Here is a 20,219-nt window from a genome sequence, read left to right on the forward strand (position 1 = left end):
TGGGAGTCTGATGGATTTCCTTATGTCGCTGCATTTAGTTTATCTAGTTTGAAAGAAGGATATTGGATCGGACATGTTTTGCGATCTCTTGTGGGAATCGATCCCATGGCCTCCGGTCTGACAGAATAGAACACGAATTACTATTCTACTGGATCCACAACCCACATATAACTTGTCGGATCCAAACCAATCATTACAAAGTCTAATTTTGTATCTCTATGTTTTGAAATTCCCCGGGGAGAGTGATCTTGATTAAGTAGACCGCTCATTAGATAATTTCAAATCGAGCCCGTCAGTATCAGCTCAGTTCAATCAGCCAATAAGCAGCAAATGATAATGTTATAAAATTGGCACAAGGGAAAATGGAAAAAAATAGGACCATCACATAAAAGCTTTCATAATAGAGTGTAGTTCTTACACAAATAGTTATATATAGTTAATTCCGAAAAGATCAGTTCCTAATTCAGCTGAAAATAATTTTAAAATATAATGGTCGATGGTGGGGGTCATCATTTGGATAGTCTTGATTTCATACTTAACGTAATTTTTCGGTCTAGTTCAGTTCAGATTTAAATCAGTTCTAGTTCAGTTTTACATCTGTTCAGTTCTACTTCATTTCTAGTTCAGTTCTAGTTCAGTTCTAGTTCAGTTCTAGTTCAGTTCTAATTCAGTTCTAATTCAGTTCTAATTCAGTTCTAGTTCAGTTCTAGTTCAGTTCTAGTTCAGTTCTAGTTCAGTTCTAGTTCAGTTCTAGTTCAGTTCTAGATCAGTTCTAGTTCAGTTCTAGTTCAGTTCTAGTTCAGTTCTAGTTCAGTTCTAGTTCAGTTCTAGTTCAGTTCTAGTTCAGTTCTAGTTCAGTTCTAGTTCAGTTCTAGTTCAGTTCTAGTTCAGTTCTAGTTCAGTTCTAGTTCAGTTCTAGTTCAGTTCTAGTTCAGTTCTAGTTCTAGTTCAGTTCTAGTTCAGTTCTAGTTCAGTTCTAGTTCAGTTCTAGTTCAGTTCTAGTTCAGTTCTAGTTCAGTTCTAGTTCAGTTCTAGTTCAGTTCTAGTTCAGTTCTAGTTCAGTTCTAGTTCAGTTCTAGTTCAGTTCTAGTTCAGTTCTAGTTCAGTTCTAGTTCAGTTCTAGTTCAGTTCTAGTTCAGTTCTAGTTCAGTTCTAGTTCAGTTCCAGTTCAGTTCTAGTTCAGTTCTTGGTCAGTTCTAGTTCAGTTCTAGTTCTGTTCTATTTTCATACATAATGGAAACATTCCTTTAATATACTGTTAGTGACATAAAAACCTTCAAACTCCTACTTAAGCTATTGTGTGTACTTTAACAATTTAGCTATATTACACTTTTTTATTTCTTAGTAAAGGAAAAAATAAGTTAAAGTGCATGAGAAAAAGAAACTCCTGTAAGTAGGCTTTACTCTATTCCTAAGAATTTTACAGGATTGTTTTAACTTAAACATAAGTAGCAATATACTTTATTCATAAACACACATACATATATACATATGTATGTATGTCAGAATCTTAGCATAAGTTTCTGTAAGTGAGGTTTGTATGTGAATTTAAATGTATGTTTGTGTTTATATAGAAAGTTTTGATTAAATATGCATAATTACCTGGTATCGTTTAAGAAACTGAAAGAGGTTGTTTCTCTTTGTCAACTTAACTAAAATACATAAGAATGTCCTGTTTCTATTATACACAAGAATCATTTTCATACACAAACAGTTTATTTACAGGCATACATTTGTTGTTTGTAAATATTTACATATATATGTATGTACGTCTGTCTACTCATAGGTAAGTAAGTTGTGGGTAGTTGTATAAATTTCCTTTGTTTTCCAACGTTGACATTTTGTGTAACTAAAAATAAAAGAAATATACAATTTTAGTTTAGTTGTGTTCTTATTTTACAAATAAGAAGTTGTAAAAATATAGTTTTATTCTTTGTTGGTTGTTTGGTTTGTTTGTAGGTTGTTTTTTAAAGTTTAAGTTTTATATTTCAATAGTAGTTGTGATAGACTTTATTGTCTTAACTTCTATTCGTCTTCACAAATGCTGTGACACACTGAGAAGAAAGTGTTAGTAATTTTGTTGAAATGAATAGTTAATAAGTAATATAAATGTATGGAATTTTTAAAGAATTTATTAATATTTTAGTTATTCAGGAGAAATCGTATATAATCTATAATCAGGCTTTTTCATTATATGACGTTTTACTAATAAATCTAGTCCAATTTGTTAGAAGTATAAATTTGGTTGTCTATGAGTTCCCAGGATTCAAAATATCGCCTAACATTGGACGTTCACAATTCAACGAAATCTTTAAACGTTGGACTTGGTACAAGTACTTAAAGGGCCTTTACTTCTAAAATCACTTTAAAACTACTCAAAGCCCAAAGATATAAAATTGGTAATCTTCTGCCAACATTTTCTCATCGAGTTTAAATTCCCTCTCCTTTTTCTTTATTCTCGGTTTACCCCCACTGCAATCTACAATGACGTTATCAAAGTGTTGTTTTTGTTATTGTTTTTTGGGGTTTGAATGAATGATACGAATTCGTAGTGATAGAAAATGTCACTGCAATTTTACCAGGGCACAAACTTGTTATAGTGTTTTAATTTTCCGGCTATTTAAGTGAAAAGTTTAAAGCACTTTGTAAGAAGATTAAAAAAGTTTTTCATTTTCTAAAAAGTTATTTCACTTGATTTTTTTTGCACTTCTCTTTTGATTTTATTTGTTATTAAGTTATTGAACACTACAACATTGAAATTCATTTTGAATTGATAATTTTTATTGTTGTTGTCATTGCTGTTATAAGTATTAGTATTTTGTAAAAGCAAGGACAAAATGGTTGGTTTAAATTTAATATTAGGAGTAAGTAATTACTGTCAAATTAAATGGATATTTAGAGTATAGTGTATAGTAAATGTTAGAATAAATAAGTAAAATAGTTTATTTGAACATATGTGATCATATATATGTTTGCCTAGACCTGAAATATGTTTGGTTATGATTACAACAATCATTCTATCATTGTTGCAAAAAAATCTTCGAGCAAGATTCATTTTTGCTTCCAACAAATTACATTTAACACTAGTAATAGTTTCGTTTTAAATTTTGTATTAAAATAATTTAAATTCGTGCTTAATTTATCGTTTTTAATTTTATATTTATTTATTTGGAATTTTATGATTGTATTTTATAATTGCATAAATTATATGTTTAATTTTGAATATTATAAATTATATTTGATTTCATTTCAATATTATTATTTGCCATATTTTGCAATTTACAATGTTAATTTATTAATAACAATTGGAATTGTAATAATAATAACAACGACAACAAAAATTTTGTTTTATTTTGTTATATTCTGTTGTTTGTTGATTTTATAAATCAGTTCTTTAAACAATACTACTACAAAGAATTAAACATTTAATTAAACATTTAAATAATTTATATACATATATTAACAATAAACAATTACACACAAATACATTTGTAAAGGAAGGAGTATAAACAATTAAACAAACATTTATAGAATTTATATATATTTATGTTTATCTTTTTGATTCGTTTGGCGTTTTGGTTTTTTTTTTGTTATTTATTGTAATTCGAGTACGAATATACAAACAACAATAACAACAATCAAACATTTATCATGTGTAATTACAAGACAACAAAAACAATAATAATAATATTATATAATAAGCATATATGTATGTATGTGTGTGTGAGAAAAATACTACAATAAAATAAAACATAAATCCATAAGTTTATCATGATGATGTCATCAGTATATGAACTTTTATATTTATGATGACTACTATTTTAACATGTTTGTGTGAGTAAGTATTTCAGCAATCTGTGGTGACTAAACCCCCAAAAAAGATCATCTTATATTTAAGGTTTTCACATGATTACAGAATAACTTATCCTAAACAGATTAAAAAAAAAAACTTTCTTTCCAAACAATAACCCTTCGATAGGTTACTTGTTATAGATTAGACTATAGACTAGGCTATAGACTAGGCTTTAGACTATAGACTAGACTATAGACTGGACTATATACTAGACTACAGACTGGACTATAGACTAGACCATAGACAAGATTAAACAAAAACAATAACCCTTCGATAGGTTACTTGTTATAGATTAGACTATAGACTAGGCTATAGACTAGACTATAGACTAGACTATAGACTAGACTATAGACTAGACTATAGACTAGACTATAGACTAGACTATGGGCTAGACTATAGACTAGACTATAGACTAGACTATAGACTAGACTATAGACTAGACTATAGACTAGACTATAGACTAGACTATAGACTAGACTATAGACTAGACTATAGACTAGACTATAGACTAGACTATAGACTAGACTATAGACTAGACTATAGACTAGACTATAGACTAGACTATAGACTAGACTATAGACTAGACTATAGACTAGACTATAGACTAGACTATAGACTAGACTATAGACTAGACTATAGACTAGACTATAGACTAGACTATAGACTAGACTATAGACTAGACTATAGACTAGACTATAGACTAGACTATAGACTAGACTATAGACTAGACTATAGACTAGACTATAGACTAGACTATAGACTAGACTATAGACTAGACTATAGACTAGACTATAGACTAGACTATAGACTAGACTATAGACTAGACTATAGACTAGACTATAGACTAGACTATAGACTAGACTATAGACTAGACTATAGACTAGACTATAGACTAGACTATAGACTAGACTATAGACTAGACTATAGACTAGACTATAGACTAGACTATAGACTAGACTATAGACTAGACTATAGACTAGACTACTGACTGAATTTCATTGCCTGCTATACACATTGAAGTGACGCTGTCAAATTCGAAAAGAATACCTTGTCTCTACATAAAACCACTGGGTTTTCCTTATTAAAGGGGAGATAGAGAGAGGGGGTATATCATTTATATAAGTATATTGTTATCAGCAACAATATTCAAACTTTTGTTAAACTTAATTGTGTTTATTACACAATGATTTCCGATTAATATTTATTAAATTAAAACAATTTATGAAATTTTATTGCAAATACTTGTATTAATAACAAAATAATTGTTCAAATTGCCACTGTTTGTTTATGGCAATTAAATGGTTTTTCTTCTATGTTATTTAGTTAAATATAATTGTTAGTTTGTTCATATTTATATACTCTACAGTTAAATGTGAATATACTATATAGTATACAACAAACCGAAAAAATTTATATATATATTATGAAAAATTTTTAATAAACGATTTTCATGATATTAATGAATTTCTTCATAATAGTTATGAAACATATTATAAATTTTAAGAACAGATTAGGGAAACATTTGTACGGCTGTCCTTATGAAATAATTCATTATAATTGTGAAAAAGTTTGTAACTTTTATGAAAACTTTATGAACATTTATGATTTTACTTCATAAATAGGAAGAATATCGGGTTTTTTTATGAATGCGTTCACGAAAGAAAATACGACTTATGTTTGTATGTTCATTTTCATTATAATTATGAAATTGTATTTAAATATATTATATAAATCTTTTTTAAAGTTTCATAATATTTATGAAACTATCAAAATTTTGAAGAAAAATTTTATAATATTTACGAAAATTGTTAAAAATCGACTTGTTTTTAATTTTATTGGTATTATTACATCTGCTTTTTTATTGAGGCCTGACAGTACGTAAAATTAAATCTTAAAAAAACTCTCTAATTATAGAAAAATTGAGTAAAAATGCCCTCGTCCAAGAAGGAATGGAATAGCAACTCTTCAGAGCTGTCAGCTCTCCCGACAAAGGATCGTTTGTACTTAAATTAATTGAAGTTCTATTCTTTAACCATTTTTGATATCGCAAAGTGTTCATATTAACGAATAAAAGTGCAAATTGATAATATCACAAAACCTCAGTGTACTGTTAAATACTAAAAAAATATGAATTTATTTCAGTAGGGCATCAGCTACCGGAAATAATCATCAATAATTTGGTTATTTATTTTGCAATACTTGTCTTTTTTTGTTATAAAAGCCAATGTATATTATTCAATTTAATAAAAAAAAAATCAGTTGGTTTTTATGTAGAATTAAAAATAAAATAAACAGCACAAAAAATTTTTTTTCAATTTTAAATTGCATGATTTTCTTGTTTTTAATATTCAAATGGGATCTGAAAAATCAATGGTCCTTAACGTTTTGTTTTTATACGAAAGTATAATTTCAATTTGGCTGTTGGTTTTTTATAACAAATAATAACAAATATATCGTGACCCTATATTCAAAAAGTGCGAACTCAATTTTGGGCAAAGTGAGTTTTTGATGCAAAAGGATTCCTCAATGCATGATCCACGTCTGGTATAAATTTGAAACCAAAAAAGTAATTTTTGCACTTTTAACAACAATTTTTGTTAATATGCTATCTCAAAGTTAAATTTTTATTGAAGAAAATAAGTGCTAACTTCCATACAAATTTTAAAAAATTTTTTAAAACTTCAAATTTATTTAAAATTTATTTTGTATATTAACAAGATGAACATGCTGAACACAAAACAGGTGAAGATTAATAAATTTAATGTATAGTTTTTAAGATATTATCATTTATATATTTGTATATAAAGCCAGTTTTAGACTTTAAATAATGTTTTTCCGAAAAATGTAAAGTTATTTCAGAAATCGTTTATAACATTAAGATCTATAATATTCTATGGTTGCAATTTATAATTTTTATTATAAAAAAGTCTTTAAATGTGCAAATTATGGAGTATTATTCAAAAAATATTGGTACTTTTTATATTCAAAAACTTTTCATAATTTAAAATATTTGTACTGAGAATAAGGAATAGTAAACAAGCAGATATGCCATGAGTTTTTCTACTTAAATGGTGTAAATACATCTTATTGGACTTATTGGTTTGACTTATATCCCTTTAAAAAAAAAAAAAAAAAAAAAACATTTCATAAAATTATAAAATAACGCATATTATTAGAAGAAATTTTTGTTCTATTCTTTGAACAAAACATGCTAACTTAGAACAAATATTTATTTTTTTGTCGACCAAAAAGTGCTATCTTAAATAAGTCGCTAAAATGTGCAAAATATTAAAATTTTTTTATAGGTAAGAATTAGTAAGTATGTTAAAAACGTATTATGGAAGAAATATTGTCTTTTAGTGCAATATTTCACGAATTAAATAGTTTTTTTGCTTTCCTGAAAACTAGACTTTATTGATTTAGCACTTTTTGAATATAGGGTAACGATATATTTTTTACTTTATTTGTTATATATGTTTTAACGCTTATTTATGAAAGTGGGTATGTAAATGTTGTTTTTTTTATACGTGTATTTTTTAACATGTGTATATATTTTTTAGACTTTCATATAAATATTTTTATAAAGTTATAAAATATTTAAATTCATGTATGAGTTGTTTTTTTCAATTTATTTTTGTTGGTACTACAAGGGGTTTTTTTAAATATTAGAATGTGTATGTTAGAGTTTGTACGCTGAAAAACATTTATGCTACATGAACGTATACTTAATATTACAAATATTTGTATTTTAATATAAATCATACGTCATGTATGACAAATTGCTAGGAAATATGCATTTAAATGCATGTTATAATAAATGCATAAATATTTATATATTCAAATACAAATACATATACATACATATGTATGTATGTATGTATGTATGTACTGGCAAAAACTTACAATAAAACATTATAGATTTGATAGGATTTATATTGTTAAATTTTTAATGCATTTTATTATAAACATGAAATCAAACAAGTTAATACATTGTTAAACACATACATATGGATGTAAATATTGTGTTAATAAAAATCATTATAATGAAATACATATTTATATTTATATTTGTATATTAATCATAGATATATATTGTGACAGTACTTAATAATTTAATACTGATGTACAACTTGTTGTTTATATGTAGTATTATGAAAATTGTAAATATCGTTAAATAAAATACATAAAATCTAAAATGTCATTTTGGCAATTTTAGTGAAAAAATATAAAAAGAAATATAACAAACGTTTTGTGTTGCACAGTGCAAAGACATAAGAAAGTATTAAGTATTTATTTATAGTGTTGGCTATTGGTTGCTATGACCTCTAAATGAAAAGATTCTTAAACCATTTCGAATAAACTATTCTGAATGAAGCGTAGCCTATGTATCGATCAAAGCAAATGGCAGTCGGAAGTGATAAAGTCTCATCTATAAGGCTTATGGTCAACGCTTGCTACAGGTTCCCTATTATGGTTTGATCATATTTCAGCTACTGATAGAGATATAGTAGCTTCACATACGACCTTTTAAGATTCGGGTTTTCGTAATGAATTCATTTTTCAGAGGAAGTAACGATTCGGTGACAAGATTATTTAATTTTATGTCGTTAAGGTGAGCCGCAGGATTCACCCACAAGAAGGGAAACTGGGTATCATGAGAATTGAAAATATGTTACTCAATTTCCCTTTTTTGGTGAATCCTGCTGCAAAATCTTGTTGAATTTGACAAGAAATTCATTGAGTGATGCCTACAATTATTGGTCTTCGAAGGATGATATTTTTCTTCCGTATCAATATCACCTCTTCTAAAACGCACAAACTAATTCTTGCATGTTAAAACCTATGGGACAGGGTTAATAAAGCCAATGTGGCTATATATTCATGCAAAAAAGCAGTTAGTACAACCTGGGGAATAAACCCGAAAGGTATTAACTGGTTTTTTAAGGCAGTAGTCAAACCCATATTGTTCTATAAAGTTATAGTATAGTGGCAAGCAATGTAGCATACTTCACACTATGTAACCATTGAGTGCACTATGAGAAATATTGATATCCTTATTTCAGGAGCAATGAAGACAACGCCAACCAAAGCACTGCTAACCATGTTAAACTGGTCACTCACTTAATGGCCGTTCAACTTGCCCTCAACTCTGCGATCAGACTAAAGGTCTGGTCACAGAAATTACGGGCACTCAATAATTATAAAACAATTTGAATCACTGCATTTAAATGTCGATTAATGCATTACGAAGCCCAACTTCGACAATCGTTTTTATACCAGGATTCCACATAGGAGTTCCGGATTAGAACCCAACCACGTCCAGGTGTAACGAAAGTTTACACTGATGGCTCCAAGAGGAGTGTTAAAGTGGGTGGTGGTTTCTTTATTAGTTGTGTTTTGTTGCTATCAATGAGTGTTAACGCTTAAAGTTAGCAACAAAACGAACATTACCTGACTTGGCATTACTCCACAGAAGAAATCTGCTAAATCTTGAAATTATTTACAATTTCTTGAAAAGGTTTTTTTATTTGGTAATTTTCTTTGATTTAAATTTTATTTTAAAATATTTTTTTATTGTTTGACATAAACACATTAATATTTGTATTTTTATTTTTGAATTGGTAGCACTTTTATCAACGTTAAAATTAACTTGTATAATTTTACACGTTAACTCCTAACGCTTATAAATTTTAAATTTATATGAAATTGCCTTTGAACGTTAGCAACAAAACACAACTATTGATGGAATTGGTATTAAATCATCCTTCAGACTGCCTAACTACGGTAGTGTTCTTCAGGCAGAAATATCTGCTATTAAACGAGCAGCGAATTAGCTAAGATATTATTGCATATCGGGTGATATATGTATATATAGTGATAGTAAAGCTGCTATCAAAAACATAGCGGGTGTCTTCACGACATCTATGTTAATCAAATAATGCCGGGTATCTCTAAATGAGATGGCGAGACATTCTAGGATTACGCTAATATGGGTCCCTGGCCACGATAAATGTCAGGGTAACTGTATGTTGGATGAGGAGGAAATCGACACCTCTCTCTTACGAATTGTAAGAATCTTGTTCTTAATGATCTGCATGGGAAAGCCCAAATCAGGTGGTTCAGTGAAACTACTTGTCAGATCTCAAGGTCTATTTGGCCTTGCTCTATATGATGCTCTCAGATTAAGACTGCTTATAGGTTTCCGAAGAGAACGCTTGTATCAGTAATTACAGGACACTGTGTCATAGGCAATCACGCCAGAAGACTGGGCCTTGCATATAACGACTACTATAGAAGTTGTCAAAATGAGGAAGAAGATGAGACGATATCGCGTCTACTATTCTATTGCCCTGCATTTACTGCACCTGAAAGCAGGTGCTCCCTTCTTGTCAGACATGGAGGAGCTTTCTGGAATAGGTCAGAAGAATCTCGTATGATTCATAAATTAAACTGGTTGGTTTAGTTCTGGATGCAGATAGTGACAATAGAACACACTTCCTGCGGCCACAAGGGTAACACACTTAAAAGGACCCAAGTAAGCTGCTTCTCTAGCAGCTGCCCTCGATACCTAACCTAACCTTCTATAAAAAACATAGGAAAATAATACCAAGAGCACATTTTCATTAATGTTAAGCTCAAAATTGCTCTACATATACTTATATATATATATATATATACATATATACACTTTAAATTGTTGCTTTTTCCTTCACTTAATAATTCGATTATCTTCTTATTGCATTCAATTCTATACACATGGTTTTATTCATAAGTACTTAAATATGTATCTTTTAACCCCAAAACTTAAGTATCTAATTTAATAAAATCAACAAATAAACAGACAACAAAATCAATGTTAATAAAATCAACATTTAAATTGTTTAGTATTTGACAATTTAAGCATAAATATTTGACACTTGGTTTAACATTAAATTTATGCACAAAAGGAAATAACCGAGAAAATAGAGAAAACAGTTTTTAACAACAACCTTTCAATAGTCATCTGTTGTTAAAGTAGAGATATACGAAAAAGGCATCATCATCATCATCTAAAATCAATTTGTAATATAATAAAATAAACTAAATGTCAATTGACATTGTCAGTTTAATACATACAAGAATTTTATGTTTTTAAACGAACAACAATAACAACAGCAGCAGCAATAATGTAAAAGTAGTAGTTTAATAAGGTGACTCTTTTCCCAGCAATTTTATTATTAAGTAGATAATGTTTTATAAATATCGAATATTTGAAATCCAGTATTATATAGTAGAAATCCCTATATCCACTTGTGTCCCTAAGTAATCAAGGGAGTAGTCACTCTAAATATTTTCTTCTGTATTTTATCTTAGAAAACAATAGACTACTTTGGTTAGATTTCTCCTAGAATCAATACATACATGTTAAAATAATTAGTTTGTAATCGCTTACAATTTTGGTAACTAACATAACTAGTTCTGCACAAACACCACGAACAACGGGGTAGGGTAACCTTTCTTCTCTTTCTACATGTATATACATATGGTTGAGCTGATATAAATGAGCGGAATGTATGAGAAAAGAAAAGCTCTTAAAAACATCACCAACATTAAGGCACTTGTAAATACAACAACTACAACTACAAACAATATCAGCAACACAGCAAAAACCTATAATAAGAAAATCACTAAAAAGCCAATACAATATAAGTATATTGTATAAATGTGGTAGCGATAGTTAAAAAGAAAAACGAACTACAAAGAAGGACAACGACACAAACCTACACTAGACCACCTACAAACCTGTAAAAGAGAACAATTTTTTAAATGACATACACTCTTATACATACAAATGTATGCCATTGTGCGGTGACCATGTCAAGTGCAGGTTTCCAACTGGTTTCACCATTTTATGTTGTAAAAAAAAAAACATGTACAATACTTACATTTGACTACATGTGAGTGTGTGTGTGAGTATGTTGGTATATGTAAAAGTATAACGGTCTGTTGGTCACATTTAACACGGTGATATTCTAAGTATTATTTACTTATACGTTTTATCGCTACACTCATAGAAAAATTGTAAGTTATACTGGAGTTATACGTGGTGGAGTATTATAATTTTCTGTATGTTGTAATGTTGAAGGAAACACAGTGCTCAGTGCTTTGGATGAATGAGAAGTGTGCTGCGTTGAATGATGAAGGATTTGAGGTTTCTTATAAAAGTGATACCTTAGAATTTTCCTTCCTTGTCCGGGTATGAAAAGGGTTTACTCTGTTCATAAGAACAAAATCCATGGCTTATTTGATGGATTCGTATTTCTGTATACCGAATATGTCTCTAGGCGCTGTTGCCGACTCCACAGAGGCCAACCTATCTGCGTGGTTGTAAACGGAAGTGATGTTTTTGCATCTGGGAAGTTAAGCAACGGTGCAGCAATGGTCAGAGATTAGATAGCTTGAGTACTTCGGTTTGCGTGGATTGGCGTGTAAGAAACACAAAGGGTCGGTGGTGAGTCGTCTAATTAGCTCACCCTGTTGTTGTTCATGTAAATCACTTCAACTTTTTATCCCCGCAGGACAACGCCCTGAGATTTTGATTATTCGATTCTAGCGACTATATCGATGGCGTAATTTTCAATTAGAAACAGTCCGACTCACTTAGTCGTAGTTTTCAGACTGGACTGGGATGTTGAGTTTGCACTTTGTACTTAATCTCCACCGTTTCTGACAGGACAAGTTAATCGAAAATAAGAAACAGTCCAACTCACTGAGTCGCAGTTTTCAGACTGGCCTCGGATGTTGAGTTTGCACTTTGTACTTAATCTCCACCGTTTCCGACAGGACAAGTTAACCGAACATAAGAATAGGTCTTATGATCGCTGTACACAATGTCTGGAAAATTGTGTTTTTACAATAAGGTTTATAAGAGAGGAAATATGACTCTTCCTATGGTGTGCATTCAACACAACATTCCTTTTAAACTGTATGATCTCTTCTTTCATACTGAAGAGGAATCGAACTCTTCGTCCGAATGTCTTGTTTTGTCAAGTCAGTCTGTCGGTAGCAATAGCAAATATGCAAATAGTAGTTCCAGTAATAGTAGTAATCAGACTTGTGGCATCCTCCTCAGCCATGGAATGTTTAGCACTCTGGACCAAAGAAATAGAGCCGTTATTTCATGTCCATAAAAATGTAGAGTTTAGCAATATGTAACTCAGAAAGAGTGACACTTCCTAGACTCTTCTGAAATCGAAAACGGAACAGTATGTCATTCAATGTAAATCCAGGATGGATTTGGAACCCGTAACCCAAAAAACACTTAGCATATGAAAATTTACGCTTGAGGAAGCGATAGTATACTCCATGACGAAGACACTCAATACCCGATCTTGACATGAGAAATAGGTGCTACTTAGTGAAAGCGGGAATAGAAGGTCATTTACCGATTAGTTACTCTTACTGTAGTGGTCAAACGATGTGAGAAAAGTGAGTGGTAGTAGCTTCTTATTTCAAATCCTAGGTATGTTGAACCAACTTTCTAAGGATACAATATGAGCAGTTTTCAGAATTGTGTTTCTTATCATGTTACTGCAACAAGCTCTTAATTTTTAAAGAATTCCTAAAAAAGGTCACATTTTAACAATGATGTCAGGATTGACATTGTTATGTGTATGTAGTAGGTTAAAACAAACATTACTAAAACCTTGCCTTGGGTGTATTTATTATAAAACTGTAAAAATGTTGTACATACGTATGTATGTAGGTATGCATATAAAAATGTGTATATGTATATGTATATTTGTTAAAAACTAAAAAAGTAACCATAAAAATCAAGATAAGTTATTGGATTTGTAGCCTTTGTAGCCCGGAAACCCTGCAGGGGGGAAATCCATGTCTGTACTGGTGTGTGTATTTAGCTGAATGAAAGAATGAATGAATATGAACGTTCTATATAAATGTATGAATGAACATGAACTCTCTGTGGACTTTAACTACTGGTGATAGGCTGTCGCCAGTTTTTATACTAGATTAATTGCTTTTTTGGCATTTATTTTTATCATCAAATAATAAGCAGGCAGCAGCGCCGCAAAATGTACCAGAATGAGTGAGAAAAGTTAGAAAAAAATCGAAAAAAAAACTCAACGAATCAGAAAACATAAAAAGTATGTAAAGTAAATGGCTTGGCAAGTAAAGTAAATGATGGGAAAAGGGGTATCAGGAAGCAGTAGGAAGCAAGTAAGCGCCACTTAGATTTGTTAAATTGTTTAAAATGTGTATTTTTATAAGTACTTTTAAGAGTGTGTGTGTGTGTATGTGTTTGTATGCATTTAGTAATATTTCAACATTTTCACACAGTTATGCAGTTGTGAGAATAAAGAAGGGTCTGCTGCATATTTTTTTTGCCTCTTTAATTTTTTTTGTGTATGTTGTTTTTGGTCGTTTTTTTTTTTGTTCTGTTATTTCCGTTTCCTTTTAATGTAGTGAGTGGTAAATTATAATTTAGCGAGTGCTTTAAGCCACAGTAAGTATAACAGATTTACTTGTGTTGAAGTAGCATGTATTAAGCTTAAGGCCACTATAGACTTTAGACGACGACGACTACTTTACAATGCGGATATTTCGTGGTAGAGGTTAAATACTTGAAGTTTTATTGTTAATTCTATTATTGCAACGTTATAAAATGCGGATCTTACGTTTATTTTACGTTTTTTGTTTAAATAGCTTCTTTTGTTAGTTGTTTTTAAAAGGAAATCCTTACGTTTTTTTTTATTTTAAATATTAATATTTTAGTGGTTTTTATCAACAAAAAAAGCAGATTAACACAATTTTTTTTTTAATATTTTTTATACTTTGCAGCTAAAATTGTGGAATAAAGCAGGAGATTTTAATATAGGAAAATGTTTATGTTTAATAAGTAAATTTAAAGTTATAAGTGAACTGTTGTTATATTAAATTTCTTTTAATTGCAGTTTTGTATAGAAGTTAAAACCATATTAATTAACCTAATTCTTTTCAATATTCATAATGGTCTACATGACATCTATACTTTTTAACAAAACTTTCGAAAAACATTTCAATAGTTATTTAAGTGCAGTGACCTCCGGTAGGAGCGCACAACAGGACCGATTGAGGCCTAGGTGTATTTCTTCGGATTGTACTAACTAACTAAATAACTATTTAAGTGCAAGGAGACATTTATATGGTGTCCAGGTGGAATAAGGAACCAATTTCAAACTTTCTTAAATGGGAAAAATATATTCGGCGGCGTAATAGAACCAATTTATACCAAAAATTTGTTCCTGTTTTTTACGCAAAAAGTTTACACAGACTGTCGCCAGACCAGTTTGTTAGATGGACATGAATTAAACCATTTATAACACATTGAAATAGTGGTAGTATTAGATTCGAAGACGATCAAGACATGTCTGTCTGTCCGTCCGTCTATCAGACAGACTGTCTGTTTGTCTGTCTGTTTACACAGACTGTCATCAGACCAGATTGTCTATCTGTCTATCTATCTGTTTGTCTGCCCGTCTATCTGTTTACATAGACTGTCACCAGACCAGATTGTAAGATGGACATGGATTAAACCATTTATAACATATTGAAATATTGGTAGTATTAGATTCGAAGACGATTAAGCCATGTCTGTCTGTCTATCTGTCTGTCTGTCTGTCTGTCTGTCTGTCTGTCTATCTGTCTGTTTGTCTGTCTGTTTACACAGACTGTCACCAGAACAGATTGTAAGATGGACATGGATTAAATCATTTATAATATATTGAAATATTGGTAGTATTGGACTCGAAGACGATCAAGCCATGACTGTCTGTCTGTATATCTATCTGTCTCTCTGTCTGTCTGTTTTTATAAGGTATTTATAAGGTAAATTTTTATTAAAGGTAAATTCAACAAAAATTATTGGGGTAGATGTCAAGTTCGGCCCATTTATTCAAGGCTCCGTAAAATACCCTTTTCCAAAAATCTAATATCAACGAGATTAATACATATGTATGTTTATGATAATGTTTTGATGGTGATCATAGTCGAATATTTAAATACTTTCAATTCAAAAAAAGTTCCTACTGTTAACATTTCCATTATTCCAGTATCCCTGTAGTATCCATTTATAATTTCTTTAAATTTAATAACATTAATTCCCCCAACTACAATCATTATTTGAAAAAACCAACTAATTTAAATCCCCAATTGTCATGAAAAAAATTTCTAAAATTTGATTTATCTTTTAAATTGCTCAACATAAAAACTTTAAGATATAAAATATTTTAAATTTGTATTTTAGAGGGAAAAGTAATTTGTTCTGTTTTTTTTTATGCTTTTCTCTTGTTTGCTATTCTTTTATTTCACTTTAATATTTGTCACACTTTTTACTCTGAAACAAACATAAAATCTATTTTCACTGCAGTTAATCTTGTAATTCTGTGGTGACAGAACAAAAAAATTTTAAATTCTAAATAAAAAAAAAATAAATAAAAAAAGCAAAACTGTTGTTTCGTTAAACTTCAACTGCTGTTTCTACTCACTCATCCTTTTCATTCTGCTCTAACAATTATCTCCTGATTTAAGTTTTGTATACAATTTTATTATTCAGCTTTTTTTTTTGTCCCGCATTTAGGGTATGCAGAAATTAAAATGAAACTTTTAAGATTAATATGCATTAAAATAAGCAAAAAAAGCTTCAATTGCTAAATTATATTTAAATATTTTTATTTCGTAAACAAACATTTTAGGATTCAAATATTATTTTTTATTCTGGAATACCCTGATGATGGTCTTTATAAAAGCATGAATGCGTGAATTCGCTGTTTATTTTATATGTATGAGTTTTATGTATCTATGTGTATGAATTTCATAGTGAAATTTGTAGTTGTGTGTATGTGTGTTTGTGAGTTTTACTGTATCTCCATTGTTCCAGGCTGTGTGGCATGAGTATTTTATATTTTACGCTTTAAACCAACCACAACAACTTTGTGATTATAATTTTTATCCAACAAATTTCGGTTGAAAAGTTAAAGTTAAAATCCCCTAGATAATTGGCATGTTTGTATTATGTATAGCAAACTATATATACATACATAAGTAAGTAAATACATACATATATTTAGAGAAACGTATTATACTTTTAATAACATGTACGAATATTTATTTATTTTCTGTGTTGCTGTTGTGTTTAAATATTTAAAACATTTTTGTCATACAATTAAATTATGTAGACATAATTGTGCTAATAAGTTATAAAACTGATTTATATATTTTAAATAAGTACTTTTGTAAATCCTATAATATAAATACTTACACACGCAGGAGTTTTAAACAAATAGTTAAAATTTACAAATCATTTAAAGTTTCAAATAAAATGTCTAAACAGTTTGTTTTAGCATTTATGCATATCGCTCGTTTACTACAAGACTGACATAACTAAGGACGGATAGAAAGACAGATTTGCAGAAGGAAAGATTTTAATTATATTTACAAAGATAGTGAGCCTGAATCGTTTGGTATATTTTATATCATACTGATCCAATACTATAACCCAAAGTGTAAGAGATCTGATGTAAAACACCGCCAACCATTCGAATCGACAGCAAAAGCCATCTATTTATGACGTTAAGGTGATGCTGCATAAATCTGGTTGAAGTGCTTTAAGTGAACACCTTATGAGCTGTTAGACGACTCACCCGCCTCGCTATCTTGCAAAGAACTCGGGTGCAATTTTTGTACATGGTTGCGCTGGTCAATTTACAAGCATTTTGCTCAAGTACTCAAGCTATTTAAAATTTGATCACATTGAAACATTATTACCGTTTACAAACACACAATGGGATGGTCTGCGTTGATTCGGAAACAGCAGCTGTAGACGATTGGTTTGAAATGTGAATCCACCAAATAAGCCCTAAAGAGAACGCCCTGTAGTTAGTCTAATATTAACAGAGTAAACCCTGAACATACCCTGACAAGGAAGGGAAATTCACTGATGTCACTTGTATAAGATACATCCATCACCATTCAACCCAGCACTCGTCTCACATATCCGACACATTCATTGAGAAAATCTTTCGACATATTAATTCTAAGTATACGAATGGACGAGATCCGAATACACCTTCATTTATTATGCATCATATACCAACTCATTCCCCCTCAGTTATTTTCTCAGGTTTGCTCTGAGGAAATGTTGTAGCTCTTAACATAAAGAACAAAAATTGTAAAATAAAAAAAAAAAAAAAAACTTCATCTTCAAGATCAAAACCGCAAAAAACATTAAGTTTCAATGATTTACGTGTGATGCTTATCTAAATTAGGCGTATACTTAATATTTGTAATATCAATAAATCATTAACACGTATACGTACAGATGTCGTTAACAAAAACAGTCACAATGAAAAACTTTACACTTGAAATGAAGATTAAGATTTTTCTTTTTTTTTATTTTATATGTTTGTTCTTTATGACAATAGTAGTGATAATGTAATACTTTTGGAAGCACTCCGATTTCGTAGTTTTTTTAGCTGAGTATGTTTTGCATTAGAAATCCTAAAAAATATGCTAATTTTAATTTGTTTATTTTGAACACACGCAATCACAAAAACCAATGACCTCTCCCACACTTAGCAGATTAGTTTACTGTTTTTGAGACTGTTGAAATTATGGCCAATTTTCAACAGAACCTTGATGAAATATACATATGTATGCAAATGTACATGACTTTAACGACTATATATTAATAAAGGAAAATTTTATTTACATATTTATAAATTTTGTGGGTTTTACTTTTTTATTTTGTCAAAGACTTTTGTCATTACTACCCTATATTTTGTATTACTACGGTTTTTTTAGTTTAAAACATTTATGATGTCGTTATGGCGTGTTAAAATAATTTGACAGTTGTTAATGTCATTTATTTTATTTCTCTTTTTTTTTTTGATACGCCTTATACATTTGTGATTGTTTCTATGGGTATGTGTGAAAGAGAAAGAGGCAGAGTTAAAGTTAATTTTACTGTAGCAGTAGCTGTAGAAGTAAATAATACTCGTAGGAGTAGAGTACCAGAAGTTATAAAGTATCGGGTTATTGCTGTTTTTTGTTGTTGTTTTTATTCTAGTTTTTATGACAACATTAACACCCATTGTTTGTTTTTATATGCATGTGTTTGTCATACTGTTCTAACCCGGTAATTCGGAGAGTTTTCTTTGTCTTAGTGGATGTCCTAGTAGGAAGTTAATTGTACCTTTGTAGGTTATAAGCACAGGTAGTATGTGTTATTAAAATACTTTGTGATATATGTCAAATGATACAAAAATTTAAAATACTTCAAGAAACCTGAAGTTGTGAATATGAAGAAGCCAAGTAATGTGTTGACTTCCTTTAAAACTGTTGGAATGTAAGGGTGAATAAAATTTTTCTATGTGTATGTAAATTTGCTGTTGCTTTCATAATGTTAAATTTAGGGTTAAATATGAAACAATTATTAATTAAGCTAATGCGTGTTGTATTTAATGTTGACGGATATTAAATAAAATTATACACAAATACATACATACATATTTGATTCTTAGGTACATATTGCATTATTAATCTGTTTGAAAGTTTGTTTGTTTGATTGTATGTCTATCATTCGGCTAAACCGAATATACCGTAAACTTGTTAATAGCGTAGTCAGTAAATCAGTCAATATATTAGCCAATAGACCCGTCAGTAGAATACTTAACATACTATACAGAATACAAGCCCATATATTAATCAATCGACCATTCTATAGCCTTGTCAATACACAGAGGGAAAAAGAAATATACACGCCTGATACCCAATTGACACCAAACTGTTTATAATTTTTCAATACCATCCGTTGTCAAAGTATATAAATACGTACGACAACACTATGTCGTACGTATTTATATACTACACAGGAGGAAATATACACGCCTGGTACCAAATTAACACCAAAGAGTTTATAATTTTTCAATAACATCCGTTGTCAGAGTATATACATACGACAACACTATGTTATGTTGACAACGCAACGTTGTCAACATTGTAACAATTCATTGTCGAAATCTAAATTTTATACACATCCGTTGTCTCAATGCTAACAAACGTGGTAAGCTCACTATTGGCAACGGATTGTTTGTCTCTGCGCAGACTATTCTATAGATTAGTAGATAATCTGGACAAAAAAACTAATAACTGTAGATATAAATAGAATAGCTACCAACTAGGGTTAGTATAGGGAGATATCATGTGATAAATTTGGACTGTAGGAGTTCTTTAACCAGATACTCTTCAAGAATTAAGCTTTTTATATTACGGGTAAAAGGTCACTCAGAAATAATCGTAATCGAAGGAGCAAATGTATATAGATTATTTC

General features: G+C 30.0%; 1 long non-coding RNA gene across 2 annotated transcripts in view; it reads right to left on the reverse strand.

Annotated features, from left to right (window-relative positions):
- The window catches only part of LOC119599541, a 196,038-nt gene that overhangs the window by 68,243 nt on the left and 107,576 nt on the right, over nt 1-20,219 (reverse strand). For both annotated transcript variants that reach the window (XR_005231080.1, XR_005231079.1), the window contains exon 6: nt 1,603-1,849. This is a non-coding gene — a long non-coding RNA (uncharacterized LOC119599541). The remainder of the gene's footprint in view (nt 1-1,602; nt 1,850-20,219) is intronic.

Source organism: Lucilia sericata, unplaced genomic scaffold, assembly GCF_015586225.1.
Source record: "Lucilia sericata isolate MDLA Ls3-8-SP2 unplaced genomic scaffold, ASM1558622v1 Contig000080F_arrow, whole genome shotgun sequence".
Classification (NCBI taxonomy): domain Eukaryota; kingdom Metazoa; phylum Arthropoda; class Insecta; order Diptera; family Calliphoridae; genus Lucilia; species Lucilia sericata.